The sequence below is a fragment of the Phyllobates terribilis genome, unplaced genomic scaffold, assembly GCF_046119375.1.
Source record: "Phyllobates terribilis strain yellow unplaced genomic scaffold, ASM4611937v1 Scaffold_69__1_contigs__length_7402412, whole genome shotgun sequence".
NCBI classification, from domain to species: Eukaryota; Metazoa; Chordata; class Amphibia; order Anura; family Dendrobatidae; genus Phyllobates; species Phyllobates terribilis.
Genome location: NW_027362829.1, coordinates 541,637 through 561,978, shown reverse-complemented (window position 1 = coordinate 561,978; position 20,342 = coordinate 541,637). Strand labels below are relative to the sequence as shown.

The 20,342-nt window shown below is 42.0% G+C and overlaps 1 protein-coding gene across 1 annotated transcript in view; it reads right to left on the bottom strand.

Moving 5' to 3' along the window:
- Nucleotides 1–20,342, bottom strand: part of LOC141194353 (uncharacterized) — a 383,546-nt gene that overhangs the window by 353,723 nt on the left and 9,481 nt on the right. The window lies entirely within an intron of this gene.

Below are 20,342 nucleotides of genomic sequence, written 5' to 3'. Positions count from 1 at the left end.
GAGAAATGAACAAAGTTGCTAAGATCCTAGCAGTTGGCAACTTTTGAAGCGGGACCAAAAGAACCTTTTTGCTCAAACGTTCCACCACCACCCACACGACAGTAATACCACCAGAGTTAAGCAAATCATTGACAAAGTCCATGGACAAGTGGGTCCAGGGCTGCAACGAAACATCGTTAGGGAAGAGAGAACCTACTGAGCTTGATGAGAGGCTTTAGCCTTGGAACAGACTTTGCATTTCCAAACATACTCTCCAATATCCTTAAGAGCATTCTGCCACCAAAAGGACCTAGAAAGAGATCTCCAAGTGGCAGACGAACCCGCGTGCCCAGCTAAAACGGAATCCTGTTCTTCATTAAGAAGATCTACACGTAAAGAGGGCAGTACATAAAGCTTGTTCATAGGTAAACCTTCCTGAGCATCCTGAATGCGCTGCCTAAGATCTTCACCCACCCCTCTGTGACTGGAGAGGTGGATGGCCGTATATGACCCTTAGGGCTCATACCCATATGTGTGAAAAAAACGTTTCGATATCTGGACCGAAAAATAGGATGTGTCATGCGATTTTCATGAGAGGACAATGCGATTTTTCACACCTAGCATCCGTATGACATCCGTATGCAATGCATTTTATTTCTCTGCAACTATTATTCTACAATCATTTACAGGACCATTTACAGTGTTCTATGGTACAGAATGGTAATGTATCCGTAAAAATTGGATGCCATATGGATGGTCCGTGTGCCATTTTTTTTTCTTGCACTCATTGACTTGCATTGGCGAGTCTTGTCCGATATATGTGGCAAAACGCAGCATGCTTCGATTTATTTCTCATCCAGATTCCAGCTGAGAAAAAAATCATAGATGAGCAGGGACTCGTAGATTAACATTGGTCAGAGTGCAATCCGATTTTTTATCGGATTTCACTCATCCATTTTTCACGAGATGAGTATGAGCCCTATGCAAGAAAAACGGACGAGAGCAATCCGATAATAAATCGGATTGCACTCTGACCAATGTTAATCTGTGAGGTACATCTCATCTGTGTTTTTTTTCTCAGCTGAAATCGGACTGAGAAAAAAATCGCAGCATACTACGTATTGCTGCGTATATCGGTCCAGAATACAGAATTTTTTTTCCACACATATGGGTATGAGCCCTTAGCCGGACTCTTCTGAATATAGTTTTTCAAGGCCTCCCTCCCTGGAAGAGGTTAAACAAATGATATTTTTGCCTTTTAGCTCCTGGTATGAAGTCGATAGCACAATCATATGCCGCCATATAGTAGACATCCGGTAACTGGTAATAATCACCTCATGTGTCATCTGTTTGTCTCCAAGCAGGAAAATCCCACGTTACATTCCCCCCATAAAACTGTAGAAAAGGCGGCGCGGGGTAATTGTGCCAGTAGTGAGGGGCAAATAATGCCGGAAATGTCACTGACTGCGAAGTTTCTCCACCGGTTCTGCAGGTGGAGGTATGTGGAGATTCCCCATTACTGAGCGCAGGGGACATTAACCCCTTCAGCACTGAGACTCTTTCGGGGTCTCTGTGTGGTGTGAACAGTGAGGTAACAGCTGTGGGCAGAATGCGGCTTAGCTGGTTCCCGTCCACATTAGATCCATTCAGACGACTGCAGGATGAAGGACAGAAGCCCAGAGAAGTCCTCCCACAACGCCATCTCCTAGTTCTATTACAGAATACTGTATGTGGCAGGTACTTGATGGATCTTCTGCTTTCAGGACCGGTTCCTCCTGTAAGCCCTATTAACCCTTTCTCCCCAGAGCCTGTTTTTTCACCTTCCTGAGCAGCTTCACTTTATGAGGTAATAACTCTGGAGCTTCAGCGGATCCCAGTGATTCTGAGATTGAGTTTTCTTGACAAATTGTTCTTCAGGTTAGTGGTCAATTTAGGACGATATTTTTTGCTTTTATTTGTGAAAATATCAGAAATTTGGAGAAAGTTTCACAATTTTCAAATTTTTAATTTTTATGCCATTAAACCTAAGAGTTCTGCGACACAAAATAGTTAATAAATAACATTTCCCACATGTCTACTTTACATCAGCACCATATTTTTTTTATGTTAGGAAGTTAGAAGGGTTAAAAGTTTATCATCAATTTCTAATTTTTCCAATGTGTGGTGAGCACCTTGAACCCGAAGGTGCTTCATGAGCCGTGAAAATAACAAAAAAACTCATTTTCCTCACAAAAATGTTTTTAGCCCCAATTTTTTTATTTTAATAAAAGTTACAGGAGAAAATCGACTCCAAAATTGGTTGTGCAATTTCTTCTGAGTAAGCTGTTAACCCATATGTGGTGGAAAACTAACGCATTGCACGGCTCTGAAGGGAAGGGACGCCATTTTGGCTGGAATAGATAGTGGACGCCATGTCTCATTTGAAGAGCCCCTGACATGCCAAAACAGCAGAAACCCCCTCAGGTGACCCCATTTTGGAAACTACACCTCTAGAGGAATTCAACTAAGGGAGTAGTGGGCATTTTTAACCCTCAGGCGATTCACAGAATTGTATAACATTGAGCTGAGCAAAAGAAATATTACCATTTTTCCACTAAAATGTTACTTTGGCCCTAAGTTTGTAATTGAAGAAAACAAACAATAAAATTTATTATGCAATTTCTCCTGAATAGGTCAGTACCCCATACGTGGTCAAAAACTACTTTTGAGACACAGTGCATAGCTCAGAAGGGAAGGAACGCCATTTTACAGTGCAGATTTCTCTGTTATGGTTTGTGGGTGCCATGTCACATTGGCAGAGCCCCTCCTTTGGTCCCAGAACAGCAGAATCCCCCTTAAGTGAATAGAAGAATGGTAGCACTCACCATAAGTATGCGGGATCTGCAATATTTATTTGGATAAAGACATAAAGGAACAGCGGTGCAGGAGGAGTGCGGGGGAGAACGTTACTGGACTACGGATGTTTCACGCTTGATTTAGCTTCTACGGGTCTACATCCGTATAATGTACAGTGGACCTGTAGAAGCACAATCAAACGTGAAATGGCCGTAGTCCAGTAACATTCTCCTCCACACTCCTCCTGCACCACTTCTCCTTTATGTCTTTATCCAAATAAAGATTGCAGATCCCACATACCTATGGTGAGTGCTACCATTCTTCTATTCACTTACTGCATATACATGGACTCTGGGTATTAGCACCGCTGACCCTAGGCTGATCCTGCAGCAAATCTCTCCTGAGGACGTCTGCTCTGGATGAACGTGTCCTGGTGCTAGCTTAACTCTTTCATAGACCCCCCACCCCTAAAGTGATCCCATTTATAAATGACAACTCTCAATGAAGACAGCTATGGGTGCAGTGATCATATTGACACCAGAGGTGTGTCACAGAATTGTATGCACTGCAATGCATCACACCAGTGTTACACTGACATAAGTCTCTTAGACCATGCTACTGGTATCTTACAAAAAAATGAAGGTTCTTAGCACATAAATTGGCAAATTTATGTATGCCCATCAACCACTGCAAGGTGACCTCCGCATGATGGGTAACTATCCTCCTAAACATGCTTCTTTTGGGCTACAAGCCTAAGAACCTTAATTTTTTGTAAGTACATTTTATTTAGCAATAATGCAGTTTAGCTCTTCTGTTCTCAGTGTTTGCATATGTCTTGACCCTTACAGTGTGCTGCTGTGCTTTCTTATTATATGTTATGCAGTCAATGCAGCGTGCACCTGTTCACACTCTATGGAGGTGCTGGTCAGGTTTTTTGTTTTCTTGCAGTTTACCATGGAGGTTTTGACTGCCTCCTTTTCTGACTCTGCACTCCACCCATCAGCCCAAGGGTGCTTTTAATTAGTGTTGGTTTCTACCTGCCCACTTAAAATTGTAGGCTTATAGCCCAAGAGAGGCACGTTTAGGAGGATAGTTACCCATGCTACTGGCATGATCCAAGCAGACCACTGTTGCTGGCAGACTGGATGTCATCATGACGACCTCGGGTTGATTGATAACCATAGGGCCCTCTCGATGACATTCTGGGGGCAATGATTGGACAGGAGAGGGAATCCCTTACCTCTCCTAGCCTACTAAATATTGCGATTGATATCGATCGCAGCATTTAGTGGGTTAAACCACTAGGTGCAGGCACTGCACCTGGCTATGAGAATTGTGGCTTGGCTATCATGTAGCCAAGACCCCGGCAGCGATCACGCTGTCACAGCTTCTGTGCCACGCATGATACCCATGTCGTACCTATACAACATCAGTCGGGAACCCCATCCGACCATGATGTATAGGTATGTCAAATGTCATGACGGGGTTAAAGATTAGGTGATAACTAATCGCAGCCTTCAAACTAGTTCTTTGTTCTCCTTTTAATGCATGGGGTGATACAGCATTCAAATATTCCAAAACAATAAAACTGTTCTCCAGGGGTTCTCCAGCAATGTCATAAAGATGGCCTTTGTCACATATTTCAGAGTGCAGTCTGTCCTAGTCACGTGTCAGGATGGGTTGCAGAATGAAGAAACACAGCTTGAGAAGTGTCTCAACTTTCAGAGAAGCAGCGTCATGAACAAACAAACCTCACGCAGCCAAAGAGCAGGGCTGTGACATGAGAAAAAATAAATCCCCCCGCTGACTGAGCACAACAGGGGTTTTTCTTCTGCTTCATCCTCCTCTATGCTTAACTGTATACCCGTTCTGCTCTGTCTGCCTGACGGCGTTACAACAGGGAATGGCGACGGACTGCGCATGTAGAACTGAGTCTGGAGAGAAAAAAACCCTGTTGTGCTCAGTCAGCGGGGAGGTTATATTTGTTCTCATGTCACAGCCCTGCCCAGTGGCCGAGTGACGTATGGTTGTTCAACAATTACCCCGTGGTGCTCCTCTGACAATTGTTGCATTTCTTGAGCTGTTTCTTAAGTCTGCAACCCACCCTGACACATGAAAAGGATGGGTTGCAGTTTGAAATATTTAATGAGGACCATTTGTAAGCTTTGTTTATACGATACGGTTTCCCTTAATAGTGAGATCTTAGTATTATTTATACCTATCCATGTACTATAGATTTGAGTTACTGCAAATCATGTTGGCTAAACATACTCATCAAAATTGCTAAGAGGAGTATTTTTACCCCTCTGTAAAATATGTAGCATGACCTCTTCCAGAGCCTGTCCTATGGAACAGTGGGGGTACCACCAGTCAGACCCTCAGCCAAAAGAAACTTATGTCACTTTACAATAAAACTGTACAAAATGTTTCGTCCCATATGATCTCTGCAATTAATCAGGCTGCATGGGGCATATGGAAGGCCGGAATACACCGAGGACTGGGAGGACCTAACACCTTGGTTGTATAAGCGAATATCATGGATGTTTTTGTTGTTGTGTTTAACAGGTACTGCTGAAGACAGAACAATTGTCTGCAAGATCTGAACAACTTAGTGCAGGTCTACTGGTGAGGACTTTGCTGCAGATAGTTTCTGCAACAAATCACACTGTGTGAACGCACCCTGATAATGATCCAACTGGCAGTTACTGTTCTTTAACCCCTTTCCAACGACGTCAGTAATAGTACGTAGCTGCGCCCTGGGACTTATGGACCAGCTACGTACTAATACGCATAATGCGATCGCGCCCGCCCTCAAGCGCTGCGGGGCGATCGCCGCCGTATGTCAGCTGATTGTCACAGCTGACACCCGGTGCTATGTGCCAGGAGCGGTCAAACATTACTGCTGTCACGTTAACCCCCGAAATGCTGCAATCAAAGTCAATCGCAGCATTCCGGGAGCAAGCACCATTACTTACCTCCTCTCCCACGTCCTGCGCCGTCTCTGCTGGGTCCCGGATGTTGTCATAGTGATCCGGTGTTGTCATGACAACATCCAGGTCACCAGAAGACAAGAAGTTACCTTGGTCATGCGCAGTGCGTGACCAAAGTAACTTCTGCATGCAGCACTAACAGGCTTTACTGTATATAGCAGAGATGCTGCTGCATCTCTATGCTATATAAGCAATCAGGCTGCCAAAAGTGAAAGTCACATAGTGGGACATAGTGAACAAGTAAAAAAAAGTGTCAAAAAGTGAAGAAAAAAAATGAAGAAAAATAATGCCCAAAAAATAAAAATATACCGTACTCATAAATAAATATTATGAAAATAAAAACAATAAAAGTACACATATGATGGTGATACCATTGAATAGAATAAATCGGATAGGTCTCATCTAACCCGAATATAATAATTGAGTTCGGGGTTCCCATAGGCACAAAGCAAGCATATAACCCCCCAAAAAAAGGGAATGTGCCAGGAACAAAGGTGCAACAATGTCTGTAATAAGAACATGGATTTTATTAGATAAAGTTAAAAGAAAATCATAATACAACACAATTCAAAGAAATCCAGGCACAGAAAGGGACAAACAACAAAAAGCAATAATGGGTGGGTGAGCGAGCCAAAGTAAACATAAGTACAAGTGTGCATGGAGCCAACAAGTGTAGGTAACCATAAAGTACAGGTCAATGTGCAAGTCTATTAATGCTCAAAAATAACTTTTCTTCAGTAGTAAAAGATAAAAACGTATTTAGGCAGAGCAAACCCCTTTTGCACAAACCAATTAGTGGTCCATAGTGATTAACGATGTCTTAAAGGGGTTTTCCCACAAACAAAAGTTCATTTTAAAAATTGTCTGACCGTGAACGGAGCATACCACATCTCCCGGGCGGGGGAGGAAGGAAAAGACTATACAGACATTACAGCAGGGGATCGCAGAGGATTCATTTTGTGAGGTAAAACATTTCACTGACTGCTTTTAAACAATATTTTACCTCACAAAATGAATCCTCTGCGATCCCCTGCTGTAATGTCTGTATTGTCTTTTCCTTCCTCCCCCGCCCAGGAGCTGTGGTATGCTCCATTCACGGTCAGACACAGACAATTTTTAAAATTCCTGTATCCACCTAGTGCAACGGCTGCATGTACCTGAAAGCCCGAGTCTCTGAGAGTCTTTGTAGTCCTCTATCTCCTGCGTTAATACGCCGTTTGAACCCATTTTCTACAGACTCCGTCCCTTGTCCATCACCTCTAGTTGCAGTTGTGACTTCTTCAAAGGACCCCTGGAAGCAGCACGCGTATATCTTCATTTGGACTACCATTTTCTCTACGACAGGTAGGAATCACTCTTTTAGTATTTTATGAGTGGTTTGCAGCGCACCTCTTTTCTTTTTAGCATGCACAAAGTTATCTTCACATGGGTATGATCAGGTCACTTACCAAGGGACCCGACACGTGTTTCACCACAGACGAAGCTGTGGTGAAACACATGTCGGGTCCTTTGGTGGGTGAGCTGATCATACTCATGTGAAGATAACTGTTTGTGCATGCTATATGAAATCCCTTATATTACTTAACAATTGAAAGACACTTAGTAGGAACATTCAATATCCCATCTTCCTTTTATTCATACAACATCTTGAACCTCAACAAACAAAATCTGTATATCACTGAAGGTAGATGCAGCATTAGAGGTAAGGGGTGTACTGACTAACAAAATAAGTTCTATGCTAACTGCGCTCTATAAAAGCACCTATAGAAACTTTAGAGCAATGCAATCCAGATCTTGAACTTAAAAATTGGTAACTTTTGGGTATTAAATCAATTGGAGATTTGTATGAAAAGGAGAAATCAACCTCCTTCTCTTCATGTACAATTAAATATAATCTACCATATAAAAACTTCTATACAGTGGCATGCAAACGTTTGTGCACACCTGGTCAAAATGACTGTTACTCTAATGTCTTAAAGGGCTAAAGTTAAAGATGACACATTTCCTTTGTGTTTTAGGCAAAAATATATATACTGTATATAGTCCATTTTTTTTCAATTTAGCAATTACAAAAATGAAAATGGGTTGATGCAAAAGTTTGGGCACCCTTGAAAATTTGTGTGCTCAGATAACTTTGACCAAGGTTTCAGACCTTAATTAGACTGTCAGGGTTATAGCTTGTTCACTATCGTCATTAGGAAAGGCTAGGAGACGCAAATTTCGCAGCTTTATAAAAACCCAGCCTTTTCTAACCTTGTGCTAAAAAACAGCAGCCATGGGTACTTCTAAGCACCTGCCTAGTACACCAAAAATGAAAATGGTGGAGGCGCACAAAGCAGGAGGCTTTAAGAAGATAGCATAGTGTTTTCAAGTTGCCCTTTCCTCAGTTAAGAAATGACAGTTAACAGGAACAGTGGAGGTCAAGATAAAGTCTGGAAGACCAAGCAACATTACAGTAAGAACTACTAGTATTATTGCTAGAGAGGCAAATCAGAACCCCTGCTTGACTGCAAAAAACCTTCAGAAAGATTTAGCAGGCTCAGGAGTTGTGGTTCATTGTTCTACTGTTCAGAGACCCATGCACAAATATCACCTTCATGGAAGATTCATCAGAAGAAAACCTGTCCTGCATCCTCACCATAAAATTCAGCATCAGAAGTATGCAAAAGAACATATAAAACAAGCCTGATGCATTTTGGAAACAAGTCCTGTGGAACGATGAGGTTAAAATAGAACTCAAAATCCACAATAGACTACCCCTCAAAAGGCGCAAGATAAAGGTTTAACAACTGCACTGATATGAACACCATTGAACATATGTGGCTAGACCTCACAATCGCAGTGCATGCAAGACAACCGAGTAATCTCACAGAACTGGAAGAATTTTCCAAGGAAAAATGGATGAAAATCCCTCAAACAAGAATTGAAAGACTCTTGGCTGGCTACTAGGTAGCAACCATGCACAGTGCCCAAACTTTTGCATGGGCCCATTTTACTTTTTGTAATTTTTAAAAAGTAAAAGATGACATCACTGTCCCCAACTTCGGACAAATCGAACATTAAGAGGGTATCGGAGAGCAGTCAAACCCCTGGCTTCCTGTTGATGTTCAATACGTCCAAGGTGGGGACAGTGAAGGTGGCGCTGATTGGGCGCAGGGCTCGTGTGATGTAACAACCTCACGAACCCCGGGAACACGAGTACTGACACTGCAGCAACGGAGCTGGCAAGGAAGACGAGTATGAATGTTTTTATGTTAACGAGGTCAAACATGAGGAATTACAAGTGGTTGTCCTAGTAGTGGGCAACCCCTTTAAAAAGATACATTTTTATGTTAAAACATATCCAACATTCTGATCATGAAAAAGCCTTCTCCCCTGTGTGACTTCTCCGATGTTTATTAAGCGTTGATTTCCGTGTAAACCATTTCCCACTTTAAGAACATGAAAATGGCTTCTCGTCTGTGTGATTACTTTGGTGACTAAGAAGTGATGATTTCTTCACAAAACATTTCCCACATTCTGAACAGGAAAAAGGCTTCTCCCCTGTGTGAGTTCTTTGGTGCTTAATAAAATCTGATTTATCGTTAAAACATTTCCCACATTCTGAACAGGAAAAAGGCTTCTCCCCTGTGTGAGTTCTCTGGTGATTAACAAAATCGGAGTTATTGTTAAAACATTTCCCACATTCTGAACATGAAAAAGGCTTCTCCCCTGTGTGGGTTCTCTGGTGGCAATTAAGATTTGATTTTTGGTTAAACCATTTCCCACATTCTAGAACAGGAAAAAGGCTTCTCCCCTGTGTGGGTTCTCTTGTGACTATCAAGAATCATTTTACGATTAAAACATTTCCCACATTCTGAACAGGAAAATGGCTTCTCCCCTGTGTGGGTTCTCTGGTGCTTAATCAAACCTGATTTCCTCGTAAAACATTTCCCACATTTTGAACAGGAAAATGGCTTCTCTCCTGTGTGGGTTCTCTTGTGACTATCAAGAATTATTTTACGATTAAAACATTTCCTACATTCTGAACAGGAAAAGGGCTTTTCCCCTGTGTGAGTTCTCTTGTGTCTATCAAGAATCATTTTACTATTAAAACATTTCCCACATTCTGAACAGGAAAAGGGCTTTTCCCCTGAGTGGGTCCTCTGGTGGCAATTAAGACTCGATTTATGTTTAAAACATTTCCCACATTCTGAACATAAAAATGGCTTCTCCCCTGTGTGACTTCTCTGGTGTCTTACAAGATCTGATTTCTGGTTATAACATTTCTCACACTTGGAACAAAAAAATCTATTCTCTGCTGTGTGAAATTGTTCAAGTTTAAGAAAGGACTTTTCGAAGGGAAAATTATTTCCATATTCTGAACTTGAAAATGACTCATTTTCTTTATGATCAGTTCGTTTTTTAATGCTTATTTTGTGACTTTGATTTTCCTTAGTAGTCGGTAATGAATCAGAAGACAGGACCTGTTTCAAAGGATCAGATGACAAATGTTTGCTGTGAAGGTATGATGGGATATCTGGAGTAATGGCATTCACTTCAATTGTATATTGTGGGATCTTAAAATCATCTGATTTAAAAATTGAAGATGTCAGCTGTCCATTTGATCTCCTGGTGCAGTCATCTGCCAAGAAGAAAACCAATTATTATTTTAGAATAAAATATCGTTGAATTTTATACATTATGACATTTCTACTTAAACTGTCTGTAAAAACAGCAAGTTATGCAAAAATATGAAATTATTCACTAAGACACTGACAGATCACAGTTTAATAGAAAACCTCATATAATGAACCAGTAGAGCGTGGTGTTCAACTATTTGTTCATTCTGCTTCCCAAATATGGAATAAAAAGCCACCAATGTTATGTAAGCTAAAATAATACCAATAAAAACTTCTACTCATCTCATAAAAAACAAGTCCCCACTCAGGTCCATCATCTGTCAGTGGAAAAACAGAGGTTTCCACATTATTAGTGACTCAAAGGCTCTTGAAAAGCAACATGGCTTCCATAAACCAATCCAGCAATATCTGCTCTCCCAAAGTCAAATCTTCCCCTCGCTTCTGAGCCTTGCAGTGTGCCAAAACCACATTTAGCATCCATGTATTTGGCATTACTATAGTGAGAAGAACCCACTTAATTTACGGTGTGTGTCTCCTGGAGCACAATCTGGACACTGAGTTGGGTAATAAAATGGCAAATGTACAAGATTCATTCTCCAACATCCACTACGTGCTAATTTCCGGAAAGTGCATGTGGAGTCAAAATAGTCACTACTCCTATAGATTAATTCACTGAGGGTTATAGTTTCCAAAATGGAGTCACTTTATGGGGATTTCTACTGTTCTGGTTTCTGCCATTTTGTTATATTAGGGATTCTGCAAATGGTGTGTCCCATCTTCTCTGGGAACTGCTCCCGTGAAGTCTGCTTCTGTCACCAGACGCCTTATTCATTCTGCAGGCGTCGCTGGTAATGGTGGAGAAGTCAGAACCAGAAGTTCTGGGCGATGCAGGCTCTGTCCAGTCACTAAGAATAGGGCGTAAGATAACACTAAGAAATGGAGTAGATAGCGCCAAGCCTGTTTGTGGGGGCCATCTTTTGAGCTGCCAGGTGGCCATGAATAGTGCCCCCAATACATGGTGTCTGCAAACTATTCCAGCAAGATCTGCATTCATATAGCTAAATGTCGCTCCTTCCTTTCTTAACCTGCCATGTGCCCAGACAGTAGTGTACAACCGTATATAGGGTATTGTCGGATTCAAGAGAAGTTGGAAAATAATTTGCAAGGTCCATTTGTTTCCAATTATCCTTTGTGAAGAATTCCAAAGTTATCATCACAAAAAGTGACACACATCAGATTCGAAAAATGAGGCCTGATTAGAAACGCAAAACTGGCTGTGGGAAGGGGATAAATCTGAGTATTTTGGGCACAAAATACTGTAGTCAAAAACTGTGACTATAGACAATAACAAATCATAAAAGTGAAGTTTGGTCATAAAGACTGGACCTGGTCTTGTAGGGACCATATGAGCACATTCAGCAGCACAGAAGGGAGAGAAGGTAGATTCATCCAATAAGATATCAGGGATCTAGGAAGCCAACAGCATCATTACCCTCCACTTTCTCTTACAGGCCCATCATAATGTTTTTCTTCAAGTGATTTTTTAACTTGTCAGCACATTCTACGTACGCTGTCATTTGGCTTTGTAGTTCACAAACCTGGGCAGGTAACGGTCAGCATCTTCTAATCCCGGGGGGAGGTGGATCCTCCAGGTTGTAAGATCTACAGAAAAGGTCTTTCAATGCCCAGTTATTTGAACAGTTTTGGATGGAAGAGAATGTTGTGGTCTGGAGGCAAAATGGTGATCACACGATTGTGATACAGCTGGACTACACCACCGATAAAGCAGCCACAGCTGGTTACTGAGAAGAATCTGTGACTTCTCTGCATTTAGTGGTTACTACTCACCTGGGTAGTCATATGTAGGAATCTCCTCTTTACACCATTCATCACCCCTCACATATGTCTCTGTAGTATGAATATGGGTCAGATCTTCACCCTGAAACAAATATTGTAAAAGTCACAGACAGATGGAGAAGTCACATCTATGATCAGCTCTAATCCTGCCATCTCCACCGTTCTCATTACACAAGTATAAAACATATAATACTGGTGGATAAAACAAGACTGAGCACAAGACCTTCACAGCCGTCTACACATCATAGGGGAGATCTCATGACACCTTCCCTCCATCTACCTGATGATCCTGAGGAACATTGGGATCTTCTTGTTTACAGTCCTGTGGAAGAAGAGGATGGGGACATCTCTCTGGTGTTGTCCTCTTGCTGGATAGAGCTGGAGGAAACACATACAGGGACTGAATTCATTCTTTACATACAGATAATTATAGGCCGTGTGTATTTAGTCCTGTCTATTACCTGGTGATGTGAGGGGCTGGGGAACCTCCATCATGATGTCCTTGTACAGATCCTTGTGTCCTTCTAAATAATCCCACCCCTCCATGGAGAAATAGACGGTGACATCCTGACACCTTATAGAAACCTGACACATACGATACAGCCATCCCCCTGATCTCTTCATAGCATTACTGTATAATGTCCCAGAATTCCCACCAGTGTCACCTCTCCAGTCAGCAGCTCAATCATCTTGTAGGTGAGTTCTAGGATCTTTTGGTCATTGATGTCTTCATGTATCAGAGGGTGAGGTGGAGGCCCTGTCATTGGGCGCAAGGGTCTGCCCCATCCCTCAGACACAGGGTCCTGACAGCGCTCACTAGAGGTCTTCTTCACTACTGTGTAATCCTGGTTATGGAGAGACACATTAATAAATCTCACTCCAGACATTTCCAGAGTCCTCACCTCTCCAGTTCTGTCCATTTGTTATTCCATAACATGAAAAAGGCTTCTCCCCTGTGTGAGTTCTCTGATGTTTGATAAGATGTGATCTCTCTGTAAAACATTTCCCACATTCTGAACATGAAAATGGCTTCTCCCCTGTGTGAGTTCTCTGATGTGCAATAAGAGTTGATTTAATTGCAAAACATTTCCCACATTCTAAACATGAAAATGGTTTCTCTCCTGTGTGAGTTCTCTGATGTTTGTTCAGATCTGATTTCCCTGTAAAACATTTTCCACATTCTGAACAGGAAAAAGGCTTCTCCCCTGTGTGGGTTCTCTGATGTATGATAATATTTGATTTCCTTGTAAAACATTTTCCACATTCTGAACAGGAAAAAGGCTTCTCCCCTGTGTGAGTTCTCAGATGTTTGGTTAGCCTTGATTTCTCTGTAAAACATTTCCGACATTCTGAACATGAAAATAGCTTCTCCCCTGTGTGACTTCTCTGGTGACTATCAAGATCTGATTTATGGTTAAAACATTTCCCCTTCTTGAAACAAAAAAATCTATTCTCTGCTGTGTACGTTTTTTGATGTTTAAGAAAAGACTTTTTGAGAAGACTATTTCCATATTCTGAATGTAAAAATGGCTTTGTTGCTTTAGGTGCAGTTTGTTTCTTAATGCCTCTTTTGTGACTATGATTTTCCTTAGTAGTCGGTAATGAATCAGAAGACAGGACCTGTTTTAAAGAATCAGATGACCGATCTTCGCTGTGAAGGCATGATGGGATATCTGGAGTAATGGCATTCACTTCATTTGTATCCTGCGGGATCTCAAGATCATCAGATTTAAAAATTGAAGATGTCAGCTGTCCCTCTGATCTCCTGGTCCAGTCATCTGCCAAGAATAAAACAAATTATTATTTTTGAATAAAATATCCTTGAGTTTTATATTTTTGAGCATTTCTACTTAAAGTGTCTGTAGAAATGGCAAGTTATGTAAAAACAGTGAATGATTTACCAAGACAATGACAGTTCACAGCCTAATATAAAACCTCATAGGATGAACCAGTAGAGCGAGGTGTTCAAATGTTTGTTCATTCTGGATCCCAAATATGGAATCAAAAGCCACCAAACAATGTTATGTAGGGGAAAATAATACCAAGAAAAACTTCTACTCATCTCACAAAAAACAAGTCCCCACTCAGGCCCATCATCTGTCAGTGGAAAAACAGAAGTTTCCACATTATTAGGGTCTCAAAGGCTCTTGAAAAGTAACATGGCTTCCATAAACCAATCCAGCAATATCCGCTCTCCCAAAGTCAGATCTCCCCCTCACTTCAGAGCCTTGCAGTGTGCCCAAACCACATTTAGCATCCATGTATTCGGCATTACTATAGGGAGAAGAACCCACTTAATTTAAGGTGTGTGTCTCCTGGAGCACAATCTGGGCACTATGTGTTGGGAAATAAAATAGTATATTTGCAATTTTCACGCTCCAACATGCACTGCGTGTTAATTTCCGGAAAGTGGTTGTGCAGTCAAAATAGTCACTACTCCTATACATTAATTCACTGAGGGTTATAATATTCAAAATGGAGTCACTTTATGAGAATTTCTACTGCTCTGGTTTTCTGCCATTTTGTCATATTAGGGCTTCTGCAAATGGTGTGACCCATCTCCTCTGAGATCTGCTGCTGCGACGTCTGCTTCTTTCACCATACCTGTCCTCATTCATTCTGCAGAGAATCTGACTTTATGGTGTAGGTAATCAAATGCCCATGTTGTCTACTATTCGTAGGGGAAACTACTCAACACATCAGGGACCATATTGCCAGCCATAAATCCACGATTTGTTGTGGCAAAACCTTGTTACCACTACCCCATCATTTCTCAAGCGCCAGGTATGCAGTATCACAACTCAGGTTCCAGGTGATCGAACAAGTACCCAGACGAGGTGGTAACCATATTAAACTCCTTAAACAACGGGAGTGGTTCTGGATACACACCCTCCAGACACTGACAGAGGGTCTCAACCATGAAATAGATTGGCTAACTTGATTATCTTTTTTTCAGACACACTAGATCAGCTCTACAACCTCTCCTATTCCTCCTCTCCAGGCGAGTTCCAGAAACCCCCTTCCCCTCTCCCCTGGCTTCCCCTTCGAATCTCCGTCTCCACCCCTTCCCCTCTCCCTTCTCCTCACCCTCTTACACACAGCTCCCATATATCATTCTAGCAAACCTAATTACATACAAGGGGCATGGCCTCACACTATTTAGTTTCATGCAGGACTCCATATATTCCTTACACCACCCCCCTCCATTATTCCTTTCATCCACAGCACCAATTGACCCAACCAGCACAATTTTATTCCCCCACCCAGATCAACCTCACTTTTGCCCCTCATCGATACACCATGATGACAACATAACAGAACTGAGTATGTATAATAATTCACTAGCGCAGGAATAAGGCTGGAGATATACTAATAAATTTGTATATTTTATCGGTTTAAAATGGATTACACCACAAACGTGCCATAATAAGGACTTTTCTCTCCAAGTCACCCCTGGACTCTTTCCTGAGGTAATTGATTTAATTAAAAGTTACAATTCCTAATAAAATTATATGTTCTTTATTCTAACCTATTTTACCTTACCTATATTGTTTCTTTGATTCTAAAAGTCACCGGACCAAAAAGACCACTTGGACAATAGTAACTCGCTTCTTAAAAAGCTATCTACCAACATCCTCTTTTTCTTCCCGGTAGGTGTGGTACCACCAAACCCTTACCTGTAGACATAATTTTGAAATTAACTAATTTTCAATATTTTAGCTTTCTCTACCACCGAGAAAATACACCAACACAGAGGACCACTAACCATCCTTCCTTCCTCACCAGCGGGTAAGATCGGTTACTCCTGCTATCTGCACACCACATTCTAAACCATTTGTCTTCAAAAGGAAAGAAACTACTACCAGGACCTTAACCTCAACCTCAACCGGACAAATTATCTGAAATACAGGAGGAAAATTACTATCCCACCACTCTTCCCTCCACGTTTGACCGTATCTCCGACAGGCTATATTTTATCCTTTTTATACCCCTGATTTTACTTTTGTAATGTATTTTAAACAAATACTAATACATTCGTACATTTTATCTCATTAGTATATCTCCAGTCTTATTCCAGCGCTAGTGAATTATTATACATACTTTGTACATTCACTTTCCCCGACAGTGTGAGGATACTGTCCCACTTGCACCAGGAATAATAGGCCTACCTGCCAGCGCTACTCCTCTCTAAAAAAATTACCATAACAGAACTATCGCATATAGCCTAACGCGCATGCGCAGTCTTCACCAGACGCCATGGATATGCTACACATGTGACACGGCCATACGGGAGGACAGGCCTGCCCCAACAGACCCACTCTCTCTGCCACATCACCTGCCTGTGACGCAACTTCCAGGGGGGGGGGGGGGGCGAGTTTGAGCGCACGCACTTACGGTCTGGCGGTAATCACGGAAACATACATAAACCCTCCAACTGCAACAAGAGACAGATGCACAAGATGAAGGTGCGGGAGCGTCTGTTCACAGCTCCATTAAAGGTACCCAACCAGCACATTTTGAGCCGTCAGGCAAGCCACCTGGCCACATGCCTCTATACTGATCTGTTTGGGGACCTGTACTCCCTATATGTCTCTGCCCTGTTACTTAAGCTTTATTTCTTATCTGAGTGGGGACCTATATTCCTCATATGTCTCTGCCCCATACCTAACATAACTTTATACGCATCTATTTGGTGACCCATTTTCCTTATGTCTCTGCCCTGATACCTAACTTCTTTACCACCTAAGCTTTATCATTCTTCTCCTTGGTCCTCCTCCGGCTCCTTTGCTCCTCCACTTAATCATTAATCTTTTTGCTTCCATTGTCCCATATTTTTACCAATGACTAACCATGCAGCCAGAATATCAGCAATGCTTACCTGCAGGACGGATGTCCTAGAAGCCGCTGAAGATTGTCACACAATTACAAGTACATTCATGATGAGCATATGAAAGGCTCATGTATATAATTTCTGTATATATGTAAATATATATAAGTGTCTTCACATTTATGTATTGTTTCTCTTTTTTCACAGCGACATTACGAATAAGACTCTGACAGGGTCGAAACATTAAAATTGATATGTGTCGCATATCCCTGCACCTTTTTAGGTCAGCGCTTATGTCTGAATCACCATATGTGAAATAAACTGTTTGCATACCAAAAGGATTGTGCGGTGAATCACTACCTACAGATATTCATCCTGCAGACTGCGCGGGTGATGGAGGAGACGTCAGAACCAGAAGCTCTGGGTGGGGCAGGCTCTGTCCAGCCACTAAGATTAGGGTGCCTGGGACCTGTAGTACCATCCAGTCTGGCAGTATGGGTGTGTGCGCTGTCCAGCTGGAGTAATCTGCTCCCTGCTTCAGCCATTTGGAAAGCACCGCACGCTACTAAAGCTGGAAGCATATTGCTGGAAGCTGCCAGATACAGCCTTGTTCTCCTCTGGTTCAGTCCTCTGTGCTCAGCTCCCGGCTTGTGTATTTGTTTCATGTTGTGACCTCGGCCCATTTACTGACTACTCTTGTGTCTTCTAATTTTGTATTTTCTCTGCCCTCCTGGTTCTGACCCGGCTACCTGACTATCTCACTCCACAGAACAGCAGGTAACACCGTGGCCCAAGCCTAGCGGTCTCTGTAACTCCAGATCCATGTAAAGGGGTTAAAGAATGTTGAGCCAACCAATCCCTGGGCTCTAGAAAACAAAGGAGATAGCGCCAAGCCTGTTCGTGGTGGCCATGTTTGAGCTGCCAGGTGACCATGAACAGTGACCCCAATACATTGTGTCTGCAAACTATTCCAGCAAGATCTGCATTCAAATAGCTAAGTGTCGCTCCTTCCCTTCTTAACCTGCCATGTGCTCAGACAGTAGTGTATAACAGTATATAGGGTATTGTGGGATCAAGAGCCACCATGGGCAGCACGGTGGCTCTGTGGTTAGCACTGCAGCCTTAGAAAAATCCGGAACCCCCGGCGAAACGCGCGTCAGGGATGACCCCTGATAGTTTCATCAGACAGTATTATGCCATATTTGACCGCACTATAGAGTGCTGCATAAAACCAGATTTACCCCATTTTAGCTGTCAGCTCTGTTAGATCTGACAGACTGTTGACATAGTTGAAATTGTCTCTCACGCTGATCATACCCACACACGTGTTGACAGCGTGGGAGAGGCCGATAGTGGCATATGCTAGCCACATCTGATATCTAAATCGGCAGAAAGATTGTTGGATCTCCTACACAACCAGGAGATCGTGACTTAGTTGGATCGCTTGCTTCTCCTGCTGACCATCAATTCTTGTGCAGACAGCGTGAGAGAGACGGTCAGTGGCATAGCTGAGCCGCTTGTGCTCTTAAGCTGGCTAAGTCTGTTATATTGCTGGAGTTATTTCACTGCCGACAGCACTACTGGAGATGCGAGTGGAATTATTAAGGATCCATTACACAGATTGTGTGACAGGTGCAATAGTGTGCCCTGATAATCTCTGTACAAGGGCTCATTACACTTATATCTATCAGACCTGCCACACTTTTGAAGTCACTTTATAATATGGGGAGTGTATCCAACGGGCTAGGATAATTTTTTACTATTGAATTCACACTGGCAAATTGAGCCTTTATTTAATAAAATCTCTCCTGGCTGAGGATACTATCATAATTCAGCACACCCTTGATATAATCTATGGCATTCATTTTATAAGCATAAACCCAGCCATCAATTATAAGGGACATTGGCTAGGGGCTTATTTTATTAATAATTTGATTCACCGTCTGACTATCAGTAATTTAGTGGATCATGACTCCATTTATATAATCATGATCCATTATACATTCCTAATGAGATGTATGATTTACTAGGTTTTAATATTATTATTTAATAAAGAATTTCACTTTTACTCACACCCTTTTCCCTTTCCTAATTGTTTACTTGTAATTTGGTGGTGTTCACCTTTGTGAGTACTGTCTGATGAGATCAGACAATACTTTGACTATAGAATTGCAGCCTTGCAGCGCTGGGGTCCAGGGTTCAAATCCCACCAATGACAACAAAGGAGTTTGTATGTTCTCCCTGTGTTTGCGTGGGTTTCCTCCAGGTTGTCCGGTTTCCTCCCACACTCCAAAGACATCCTGATAGGGAATTTAGATTGTCAGCCCCAATGAGAACAGTGCCGATAATGTCTGTAAAGCGCTGTGGAATTAATGACGGTATATAAGCGAGTAAAATAAATAAATAAGCTGGAAAATAATTAGTAAGGTCCATTTGCTTCCTATTATCCTTTGTTAAGAATTCCAAACTTATCACCACATAAAGTGACACACGTCAGATTTGAAAAATGGGGCCTGATTAGGAACACAAAACTGTCTGCGGAGTGCGAAGGAACCTGTGAAAAAAATAATTTTTTTAATCTGTTACATCCCCAACAACAACCTATGTATAAGGGGAGAACTCCAACACTAAAACGGAGTTGCACTCATTTATGGTGGACCATTGGAGCTACTATGAGTCCTGACCAGAAGAGTAGAGAAAGTATTAGTGCCCCCATTTCAGGAGAGATTGTGCAGTAATCTGAATTCCTTAGGATCGAAAACATAATGGAATTTATGACGTGGAGTGAATCCATGAAACCAGGGCTCGAGCTATGCCAACACATCTCCTGCAGGCGGGAATAAATGTATATTACAGCCATCAGCCAGGCACAGCTTAGAGATATATCATGGCACAGGTGTAATGTTTTCTGTATAGTTTATCACAATCCTGTTTGAAGTTAGTTGGTTTTAAAATAAAGTGTAAAGTCAGGATAAAGGGAAACTCTGTAGTTATTGTACAGAAATTCACACTTGGCCGTCACTGCACATTTAATGTTGTCGATCATAAAAGTGAAGTTTGGCCAGAAAGACTGGACCTGGTCTTGTAGGGACCATATGGGCACATTCAGCAGCACAGAAGGCAGAGAAGGTAGATTCAACTAATAAGATATCAGGGTTGTAGGAAGCCAACAGCATCATTACCCTCCGCTTTCTCTTACAGGCCCATCATAATATTTTTCTTCAAGTGATT